Genomic DNA, 10,018 nt, shown 5'->3' on the forward strand with positions numbered 1-10,018 from the left:
GATCACATTTCGCAGAAGRARTTTATAAATWGTGTCTTGTTAGCCCWWATGGGCTGGGCACCAAATGGTGMATGACACTGAAATAAAACCAATCAAACAGCAATGAAGTTCATGGACTGAGCAACAGTTGTTGGTAAATTAATTCATTATCTTTCTCTTCCACTATTCCTCCCTCTCTCCTAGTTTGTGGTGGGTGAGGATGGCTCATGGGGGCTTCTGTATGAGCAGGCCACGGCTGAAGGTCCACCAATAGCTACTCTTCTGGATCACATTCTACAAAACTGGTCCGATAACACAGGGGAAGGTCTCATTTACTTCTGCTGCATCACTTGCTCATTTACATACGGTATTCACCTCAGTTTCTCAAGATTGCAAAAAAACGTGTAGTTGAGGCTTATCAGAAGAGAAACAATGAGTCAAACAATAAAAAACACTCACAAACACACACACACAATTCCAATTAACATTCATCCTTGGTCTTCTCTCTTCAGTAAGAAACCTGACCCACATAAAACCCCTTTGATCCCACTTCAGATGCCCAAGAAGCTTTACTTCAACATTGACTGTGAGATGAACAGAGATATCGAGCATGCCAAGCAAAACCGTGATATGTGAGTTTGCATACCCTATGCAATTATTATCATGCATTATTTCCTCACTCCTGTGTTGTTACATATCATATAGGCTTTATTGAACCTAAATATGCGGTTGTTTATTTATATGGTGCGCATACTGACTGGTTCGACACAGACTACAGTACTAACACTGTCGAGTGCATTGGTGTACTAGGTGATACTACAATGACAATGACAAGGAAACACTCAGCCTCTGTGCAGTCGACGTTTGCTTTGCTATGAAATTCAACACGGCTCTGAGCTGAAATGAAAGTTACACGGACCAAAGCAAATGGAGGCGTGTAAACACGATTATCTGCCCTCAGTGTTGGTTTAACCTTTACAAAACACGGTCAGAYGCGTAAGACGGCTCTGGTTGGCTTTAGGGCCCCCTAACCTCCTTATTCTATTTTAAGTAATTGTTTGTGATCCTGAGCTGGCTGTGTTATCCTGGGTTCAGACCATGTGCTGCCATCCTGTGGCCAAACTGACAACTGTCGATACATTTGTATCCCATTAGAGTGAAGATTCATCTTTATAATTTGAATTGAACAGCCAACCTGGGCCCGTATACATGAAGTGTCTCAGAGCAAGAAAGCAGATTTTGGATCATGGCCATTCATTATAATCTACAAGGCAAAAACWGATCCTAGATCAGCACTCCCACATTGACGCTTTATTCATGGAATTTTAATTTGTCATTTTAATTTTGACCATACTTTTCCCCCAAGACTGATCAACGACCTGGATATCCGGTGCTTCAACTTTCAGAGGTTTGGGAAGGAGTTGCCTAAACGGCACAACCTGAGTCCCATCTCCTTCGTCCAGGTGGCACTGCAGCTGGCCTACTACAAGTGTGCTCATYGGAATCACTTACAAAGGGCATTCAGCCTCAAACCAGGATACTGTATGCAATAATAAGGATKATATGTGTGCAGTTGATGTTGTTTTCACACTTTTGTGGTACTGATTTTCATAGACGTGCTAGTAAATGTTCATACAAGAAGCATTATATTCTCATAGTAAATAAATGAGACAATATATGTTCTTGGCAGCCAACTTTCTGAAAATGTGGAATATCTMCATTTTCAAATCAAAACTTTTCTGTAAATGAATTGTGATTAGCCTCGGTTATTGTGTCCATATCCAATATCTGAATTGCGTTCAGTACGACAGAACGTTGTGCAACATTGAATTCAACTGAAACGGTACTGTACTGAACATCCGGTTTAAAAACGTTGTGATTATGGTGGTCCCAAAGGGAAGTAGCTATATGGTGTGCTGGACGAGTTTTGCAATTTCAGATGGTCACACCCATATTGATAAGGCCATACCTCAGCACACTCACCAAATGGGAGCAAGCATACCTCAAAGGTAGTCAAAGATTGTTGTGCACTGTTTTGGGGAAACGGGTCATTCAGTTCAAAGCGTCACGGAACGTAGCAAACGTTGAAGCAAACTGAACGCACCCCTGCTCTCCCTTTCTCCTTCTCTCCATCAGAGTTCACAATGAGGTCTGTGCCTCCTGTGATATCGCCTCCCAAAGGATGTTTCGAGGGGGCCGCACAGACTACATCCGCTCTCCCACCAATCAAATGCTCAAGTTTGTGCTTGCCTTTGACGACCCCACTATCTCGGTGAGAATCATACTCAGGGCTTGACATGTCCTTTGGACAAGTGGGAGAGGAAGCTCCGGTGAGTTAAAGAGTGCTCTATAACACTATTTTTACATCATTGTACGATGCAAGGAATCACTTTACAAAATAAAATGCATTATTATTTGCATATTCAAGCCTACAACACTGCCCCTTTAAGGCGCTCCTATAAAATATTGCAAAATTACAATTACAACCAAATACTTTTTTATGTCTTTATAAAATAATTCCCTCATTCAATGAGTTAGGGATCAAATGGCTACTTCAAAGCAAGGTAACTAACTAAGGCATGTTTATCTATAACCTAAAATATTCAGATGATCTATTAACAGCATGAGGTATTTGTCAATTAGGCTAGAATATTTGTCACAATGTTGAATAGAGTGGAATCCCACCTTTCCAATGGTGTCAGGGTTATTTCTCAAGTCCCATTATGGAGCACTTGAGAGAGAGTTTTACAATAGGAGTATGTCGTATTGGTTTACAGTGCCTTTGGAAAGTATTCAGACCCCTTGAATTTTTCCACATTTTGTTACGTTACAGCCTTATTCTAAAATGGTTTAAATGAAACAARTTCCTCAGCAATCTACACACAATACCCCATAATGAAAAACCGACATTTTTGCAAATGTATTAAAGACAAAAAACAGATACTTTATTTACGTAAGCATTCAGATCCTTTGCTAGAGACTTGAAATTGAGCTCTGGTGCATCCTGTTTCCATTTATCATCCTTGAGATGTTAATACAACTTGATTGGAGTCCACCTGTGGTAAATTCAATTTATTGGGCATGATTTGGAAAGGCACACACCTGTTTAAATAATGTCCCACAGTTGACAGTGCATTACAGTGCAAAAACCAAGACATGAGGTCGAAGGAATTGTCCATAGAGCTCCGAGACAGGATTGTGTCAAGGCATAGATCTGGGAACGGGTACCAAAAAATGGCTACAGCACTGAAGGTCCCCAAGAACACAGTGGRCTCCATCATTCTTAAATGAAAGAAGATTGGAACCACCAAGACTCTTCCAAAAGCTGGCCAAACTGATCAATCGGGGGAGAAGGGCCTTGGTCAGGGAGGTGGCCAAGAACCTGATGGTCACTGTGACAGAGCTCTAGAGTTCCTCTGTGGAGATGGGAGGACCTTCCAGAAAGACAACCATCTCTGCAGCACTCCACCAATTAGGCCTTTATGGTAGAGTGGCCAGACGGAAGCCACTCCTCGGTAAAAGGCACATGACAGCCCGCTTGGAGTTTGCCAAAAGGCACCTAAAGACTCTCAGATCACGAGAAACAAGATTCTCCGGTCTGATGAGACCAAGATTCAACTCTTTGGCCAGAATACCAAGCGTCACGTCTGTAGGAAACCTAGCACCATCCCTACGGTGAAGCATGGTGGTGGCAGCATCATGCTGTGAGGATGTTTTTCAGCTGCAAGGACTGGGAGACTAGTCAGGATTGAGGCAAAGATGAACAGAGCAAAGTACAGAGAACCTGCTCCAGAGCGCTCAGGACCTCAGACTGGGGCAAATGTTCACCTTTCAACAGGACAACGACCCTAAGCACACAGCCAAGACAAAGCAGGAGTGGCTTCGGGACAAGTCTCTGAATGTCCTTGTGTGGCCCAGCCAGAGCCCAGACTTGAACCTGATCGAACATCTCTGGAGAGACCTGAAAACAGCWGTGCAGCAACGCTCCCCATCCAACCTGACAGCACTTGAGAACTGCTTGCATGCTCGTTACCACTCCACTATGTCTCCATGTCATGGCTTTTGCGCCATCAGTACAGATACCAACACATCTTGACCAACAAAGTTAATTTGATGTCACAAAGCTGTACAGTACATTTAAAAAATCCTCTCATGTTGTCCTGGTTTCCAGTGGTTTGCAGGAGAGATTGTCTTCCTTAATTGACCCCCKATAAACGTAATGGACATATACGAGGAGCTGTGCCAGGCCCGCCACGTCTATTGACTCATCCAGCTATAACGCACATACAGTTGAAGTCGGAAATGTACATAAGCCTTAGCCAAATAAATTTKAACTCAGTTTTTCACAATTCCTGACGTTTAATCCTCATAAAAATTCCCTGTCTTTGGTCAGTTAGGATCACCACTTTATTTTAAGAATGTGAAATGTCAGAATAATAGTAAAGAGAATGATTTATTTCAGCTTTTTATTTCTTTCAGCTTTTATTTCTTTCATCCACATTCCAGTGGGTCAGAAGATTACATACACTCAATTGGTATCGGTGCATTGCCTTTAAATTGTTAACCTGGGTCAAATGTTTCGGGTAGGCCTTCCACAAGCTTCCACAATAAGTTGGGTGAATTTTGGCCCATTCCTCCTGACAGAGCTGGTGTAACTGAGTCAGGTTTGTAGGCCTCCTTGCTCACACACGCTATTTCATTCTGCCCACAAATTTTCTATAGGCTTGAGGTCAGGGCTTTGGGATGGCCTCCAATACTTTGACTTTGTTGTCCTTAAGCCATTTTGCCACAACTTTGGAAGTATGCTTGGGGTCATTGTCCAGTTGGAAGACCCATTTGCCACCAAGCTTTAGATTCCTGACTGGTGTCTTGAGATGTTGCTTCAATATATCCACATACTTTTCCTCCTCATGATGTGCACCAGTCCCTCCTGCAGCAAAGCACCCCCACAACATGATGCTGCCACCCTGTGCTTCACCGTTGGGTGGTGTTCTTCGGCTTGAAAGCCTCCCTTTTTCCTCCAAACATATCGAGTGGTCATTACGGCCAAACAGTTCATATTTTTGTTTCATCAGACCAGAGGACATTTCTCCAAAAAGTATGATCTTTGTCCCCATGTGCAGTTGCAATTGTAGTCTGGCTTTTTTTTGCGGTTTTGGAGCAGTGGGTTCTTCCTTGCGGAGCGGCTTTTCAGGTTTGTCAATATTGGACTCGTTTTACTGTGGATATAGATACTTTTGTACCTGTTTCCTCCAGCATCTTCACAAGGTCCTTTGCTATTGTTCTGGGATTGATCTGCACTTTTCGCACCTAAGTACGTTCATCTCTAGGAGATAGACGCATCTCCTTCCTGAGCGGTAGGACGGCCTGCATGGTCCCATGGTGTTTATACTTGCGTACTATCGTTTGTATAGATGAACGTGGTACCTTCAGGCGTTTGGAAATCGCCCCCAGGATGAACCAGACTTGTGGAGGTCTACCATTTTTTTTCTGAGGTCTTGGCTGATTTCTTTTGATTTTCCCATGATGTCAAGCAAAGAGAGCACTGAGTTTGAAGGTAGGCCTTGAAATACATCCACAGATACACCTCCAATTGACTCACATGATGTCAATTCGCCTATCAGAAGCTTCTAAAAGCCATGACTTAATTTTCTGGAATTTTCCAATCTGTTTAAAGGCACAGTCAACTTAGTGTATGTAAACTTCTGACCCACTGGAATTGTGATACGGAGAGTTATAAGTGAAATAATCTGTCTGTAAACAATTGTTGGAAAAATGTATTAGGTCATGCACAAAGTAGATGTCCTAACCAACTTGCCAAAACTATAGTTTGTTAACAAGACATTTGTGGAGTGGTTGAAAAACTAGTTTTAATGACTCCAACCTAAGTGTATGTAAACTTCCGACTTCAACTGTAATTCACTGGCTTGTATGCGAAGCAGTAATTGTTTCAAAACATCTCCTGCCATGTCAGTGATGCGTCGTGAAACAGTGTTGTTTGATGAAGGAATTGTGTGTATAGTTTTTTTGTACTTTTCCGCCAGCATTGTCTCAGCCATATCCATAGCAGCAGGAAGAATTAAGTCCTCCACAATAGTTTGGGGCTTGCCTGTCCTAGCCACTTGGTAGCTCACTATATAAGACGCTTCTAGCCCCTTCTTATTAATGGTATCTGTTGCTTTTATACATGTCTTACTACTCAAAAGTCATCTTTATTCTCGCTCAAAAACTGCCATGGCTTAGTTTTCAAATTGTCATGTTTCTAAAGGTCTGAAAATGAAAAATGTAAAAGAAAAAAATATTTTTTATAATTTAAAAAAAAATGTGAATCACATTTTTGTTTGGCGTACCCCCTACTGCATTGTGCGTACCCCTGGGGGTTCTGTCATAGAAAGAGCAGGTGTTCCTAATGTTTTGTACACTCAGTGTCTAAATGGGCTCCTAGCCGCTCATGCATAATACTTTCTGTCCCTAACACTAAAACAGAAACAAAATAATAGAAATATCAAAATAGAAATGTTTTTATCAAACTGAATAAAAACTAGTAAATCAAGTCTGAAAACAAACAAACTAAACTGAATTTGAAATAAAAATCTAAAAACGGTTAGATTTTTAAACATTTTTTTAATAGAAAATCACAAAACTATAATAACCTTGCCTGGCATACAATGTATTAGTTTAAGTTGAATGAGACTGTCTAGCGAAGCTAGAGGAAGAGTGCATTTTTTACCGAATTTGACCCTATATGACAGTGTACAATCTAGGCATTGTTCCAATTGTATTTTGATTTTCACAATGGGTGCAGATTGCATAGAGCAAAATAATGGAGTCAATAGAAGCGATCTTAGCTTTGTGATTGAGCCCTTGTATCAGAATAGTGTCGACAGTACTGGAGTAGGACTGAGTTATAAAGTTGCTAAACATTTTGCTTACAAAGTTTTGGATCTGCAAGTACACTGAACAAAAATATAAACGCTACATGTAAAGTGTTGGTCCCATGTTTCATGAGCTGAWATAWAAGATCCCAGAAATGTTCCATCTGCACAAAAAGCTTATTTCTCAAACATTTTGTGCACAAATGTTACATCCCTATTAGCAAGCATTTCTCCTTTGCCAAGATAATCCATCCACCTGACAGGTGTGGCATATAAAGTAGATGATTAAACAGCATGGTCATTACACAGGTGCACCTTGTGCTGGGGGACAGTAAAAGGCCACTCTAAAATGTGCCATTTTGTCACACAACACAATGCCACAGATGTTTTAAGGGAGTGTGCAATTGGCATGCTGACTGCAAGAATGTCCACAAGCTGTTGCCAGAGAATTGAATGTTCATTTCTCTACCATAAGCCACCTCCAACGTCGTTTTAGAGAATTTGGCAGTACGTCCAACCAGCCTCACAACCGCAAACCACGTGTAACCATGCCAACCCAGGAGTTCCACATCCGGCTCCTTCACTTGCGGGATCGTCTGAGACCAGCCACCTGATGAAACTGTGGGTTTGCACAACCCAAGAATTTCTGCACAAACCGTCAGAAACTCATCTGCGTGCTCGTCATCCTCACCAGGGTCTTGACTTGACTGTAGTTTGGCGTCGTAACCGACTTCAGTGGGCAAATGCTCACCTTTGATGTCCACTGGCACGCTGGAGAAGTGTGCTCTTCACGGATTAATCCCGGTTTCAATTGTACCGAGCAGATGGCAGACAACATGTATGGCGCCGTGTGGAAGAGCGGTTTGCTGATGTCAACGTTGTGAACAGAGGGCCCCATGGTGGAGTTATGGTATGGGCAGGCATAAGCTACGGACAACTAACACAATTGCATTTTATCAATGGCAATTTGAATGCACAGAGATACCGTGACGAGATCCTGAGGCCCATTGTCGTGTCATTCATCAGCCGCAATCACCTCCTGTTTCAGCATGATAAGCCCAACCCCATGTCGCAAGGATCTGTACAGAATTTTTGGAAGCTGAAAATGTCCCAGCTGGCCTGCATACTCACTATACATGTCACCCATTGAGCATGTTTGGGATGCTCTGGATCGACGTGTACCAGTTCCCGCCAGTATCCAGAAACTTCGCACAYGCATTGAATAGGAGTGAGACAACGTTTACAGGCCACAATCAACAGCCTGGTCAACTCTATGTGAAGGAGATGTGTCGCGCTGCATAAGTCAAATGGTGGTCACACCAGATACTGACTGGTTTTCTGATCCAAACCCCTGCCTTTTTAAAAAGGTTATCTGTTATCTGCATCCAACAGATGCATCTATTCCCAGTCATGTGAAATCCATAGATTAGGGCCTAATTTAATGTATTTCAGTTGACTGATTTCCTTATATGAACTGTAACTCAGTAAAATCTTTGAAATTGTTGGATGTTATATATATGTGTGTGTTAAAGTATTTCATTTTTTTTTTATTGGTTATCAACACCTCATTTGTGGTTTATCATTTTCAGATCATTTGCAAGACACACATTTAGGAAACTATTGTGCATACCAATTTAAAGTAAAGGAATAGTTTGATCAGTAACTGTAAAACTACATCAGTAAAACTAATTTTTTTAAATTATGTGAAAGTAACTTTATACCTTGTCTTCCTTCTTCTCCCCAACTTCTAAACTACATTAAAAACCCCTACACTCGGTGCCTACAAACATGGACATTGTGTTGTGTTTTGAACCTCTCGTTCCCGACGGATATGCTGTGTGCTACAACCCCCAGTTTGACCATGTCCACTTCTCCATAACAGCCTTCTACTGTTGTGTGGAAACCCAGGCTGAGACACTGGCCGCCACACTGCACAGTACCCTCTGCCAGCTCCAGGAGCTACTGCAGCCTACTGTATATCGCTGTGCTGTCTCACACAACAGGGGTATACTCATCAGACACCAAATATAAGAAAAGAGACTGAAACTGGGAGGGACTACCAGGTCTTGTCCAATAAGAAACACTAATTTTCGTTTTCCGTTGCYAAGCGCTTTAAAACGTGTTCAGTTGTGTGCCCTAATGAATCTAACCCAGGACTGCTGTGGAAAACATCTGAGTCAGAGGTATATGTGTCCTATGTTGCATGTGCTAGCATTAGCTTAATTTGATGCTAGGTTTAAGCTACTGATTGTACTTAAGGGCAATTGAATACTACTGTTAGGACACTTTTGTGTACCTACTTAAGGAGAATCTAAAGCCATAAGAATGTACTTTATAAGCTAGGTTTGTCTTGCTAGAGGTTTGTAATGCTTTATTGACATGCCATGAGATGATTTATTTGACTGAATGGTAGGTATCTTTCTTTAATGCCATCTCATGGGATGATTTATTTGACTGTATGGTAGGTGTCTTTCTTTAATGCCATCTCATGGGATGATTTATTTGACTGATATGGTAGGTATCTTTCTTTAATGCCATCTCATGGGATGATTTATTAACTGTATGGTAGGTATCTTCTTTAATGCCATCTCATGGGATGATTTATTTGACTGTATGGTAGGTGTCTTTCTTAATGCCATCTCATGGATGATTTATTTGACTGTATGGTAGGTATCTTTCTTTAATGCCATCTCATGGGATGATTTATTAACTGTATGGTAGGTATTTTCTTTAATGCCATCTCATGGGATGATTTATTTGACTGTATGGTAGGTACTTTCTTAATGCCATCTCATGGGATGATTTATTTGACTGTATGGTAGGTAACTTTCTTTAATGCCATCTCATGGGATGATTTGACTGTATGGTAGGTATCTTTTCTTTAATGCCATCTCATGGGATGATTTGACTGTATGGTAGGTACTTTCTTTAATGCCATCTCATGGGATGATTTGACTGTATGTAGGTATCTTTCTTTAATGCCATCTCATGGGATGATTTGACTGTATGGTAGGTATCTTTCTTTAATGCCATCTCATGGGATGATTTGACTGTATGGTATCTAATACCATCTGGCATCCTGTTTGCTGCAATGCTTTTGCAGTCAATGAGAATGCCTGTCAACTGTCCAATCTGTCCATTACTTATTTATTTTGTGGGTAGAT

The 10,018-nt window shown here is 41.4% G+C and overlaps 1 pseudogene; it reads left to right on the forward strand.

The window, feature by feature from the left end:
- Positions 1–8,885, forward strand: part of LOC111955455 (carnitine O-acetyltransferase-like) — a 19,418-nt pseudogene extending 10,533 nt beyond the window's left edge.
- The last annotated feature ends 1,133 nt before the right edge of the window (positions 8,886–10,018 follow it).

Source organism: Salvelinus sp. IW2-2015, linkage group LG31 (genome assembly GCF_002910315.2).
Source record: "Salvelinus sp. IW2-2015 linkage group LG31, ASM291031v2, whole genome shotgun sequence".
Taxonomy (NCBI): Eukaryota; Metazoa; Chordata; class Actinopteri; order Salmoniformes; family Salmonidae; genus Salvelinus; species Salvelinus sp. IW2-2015.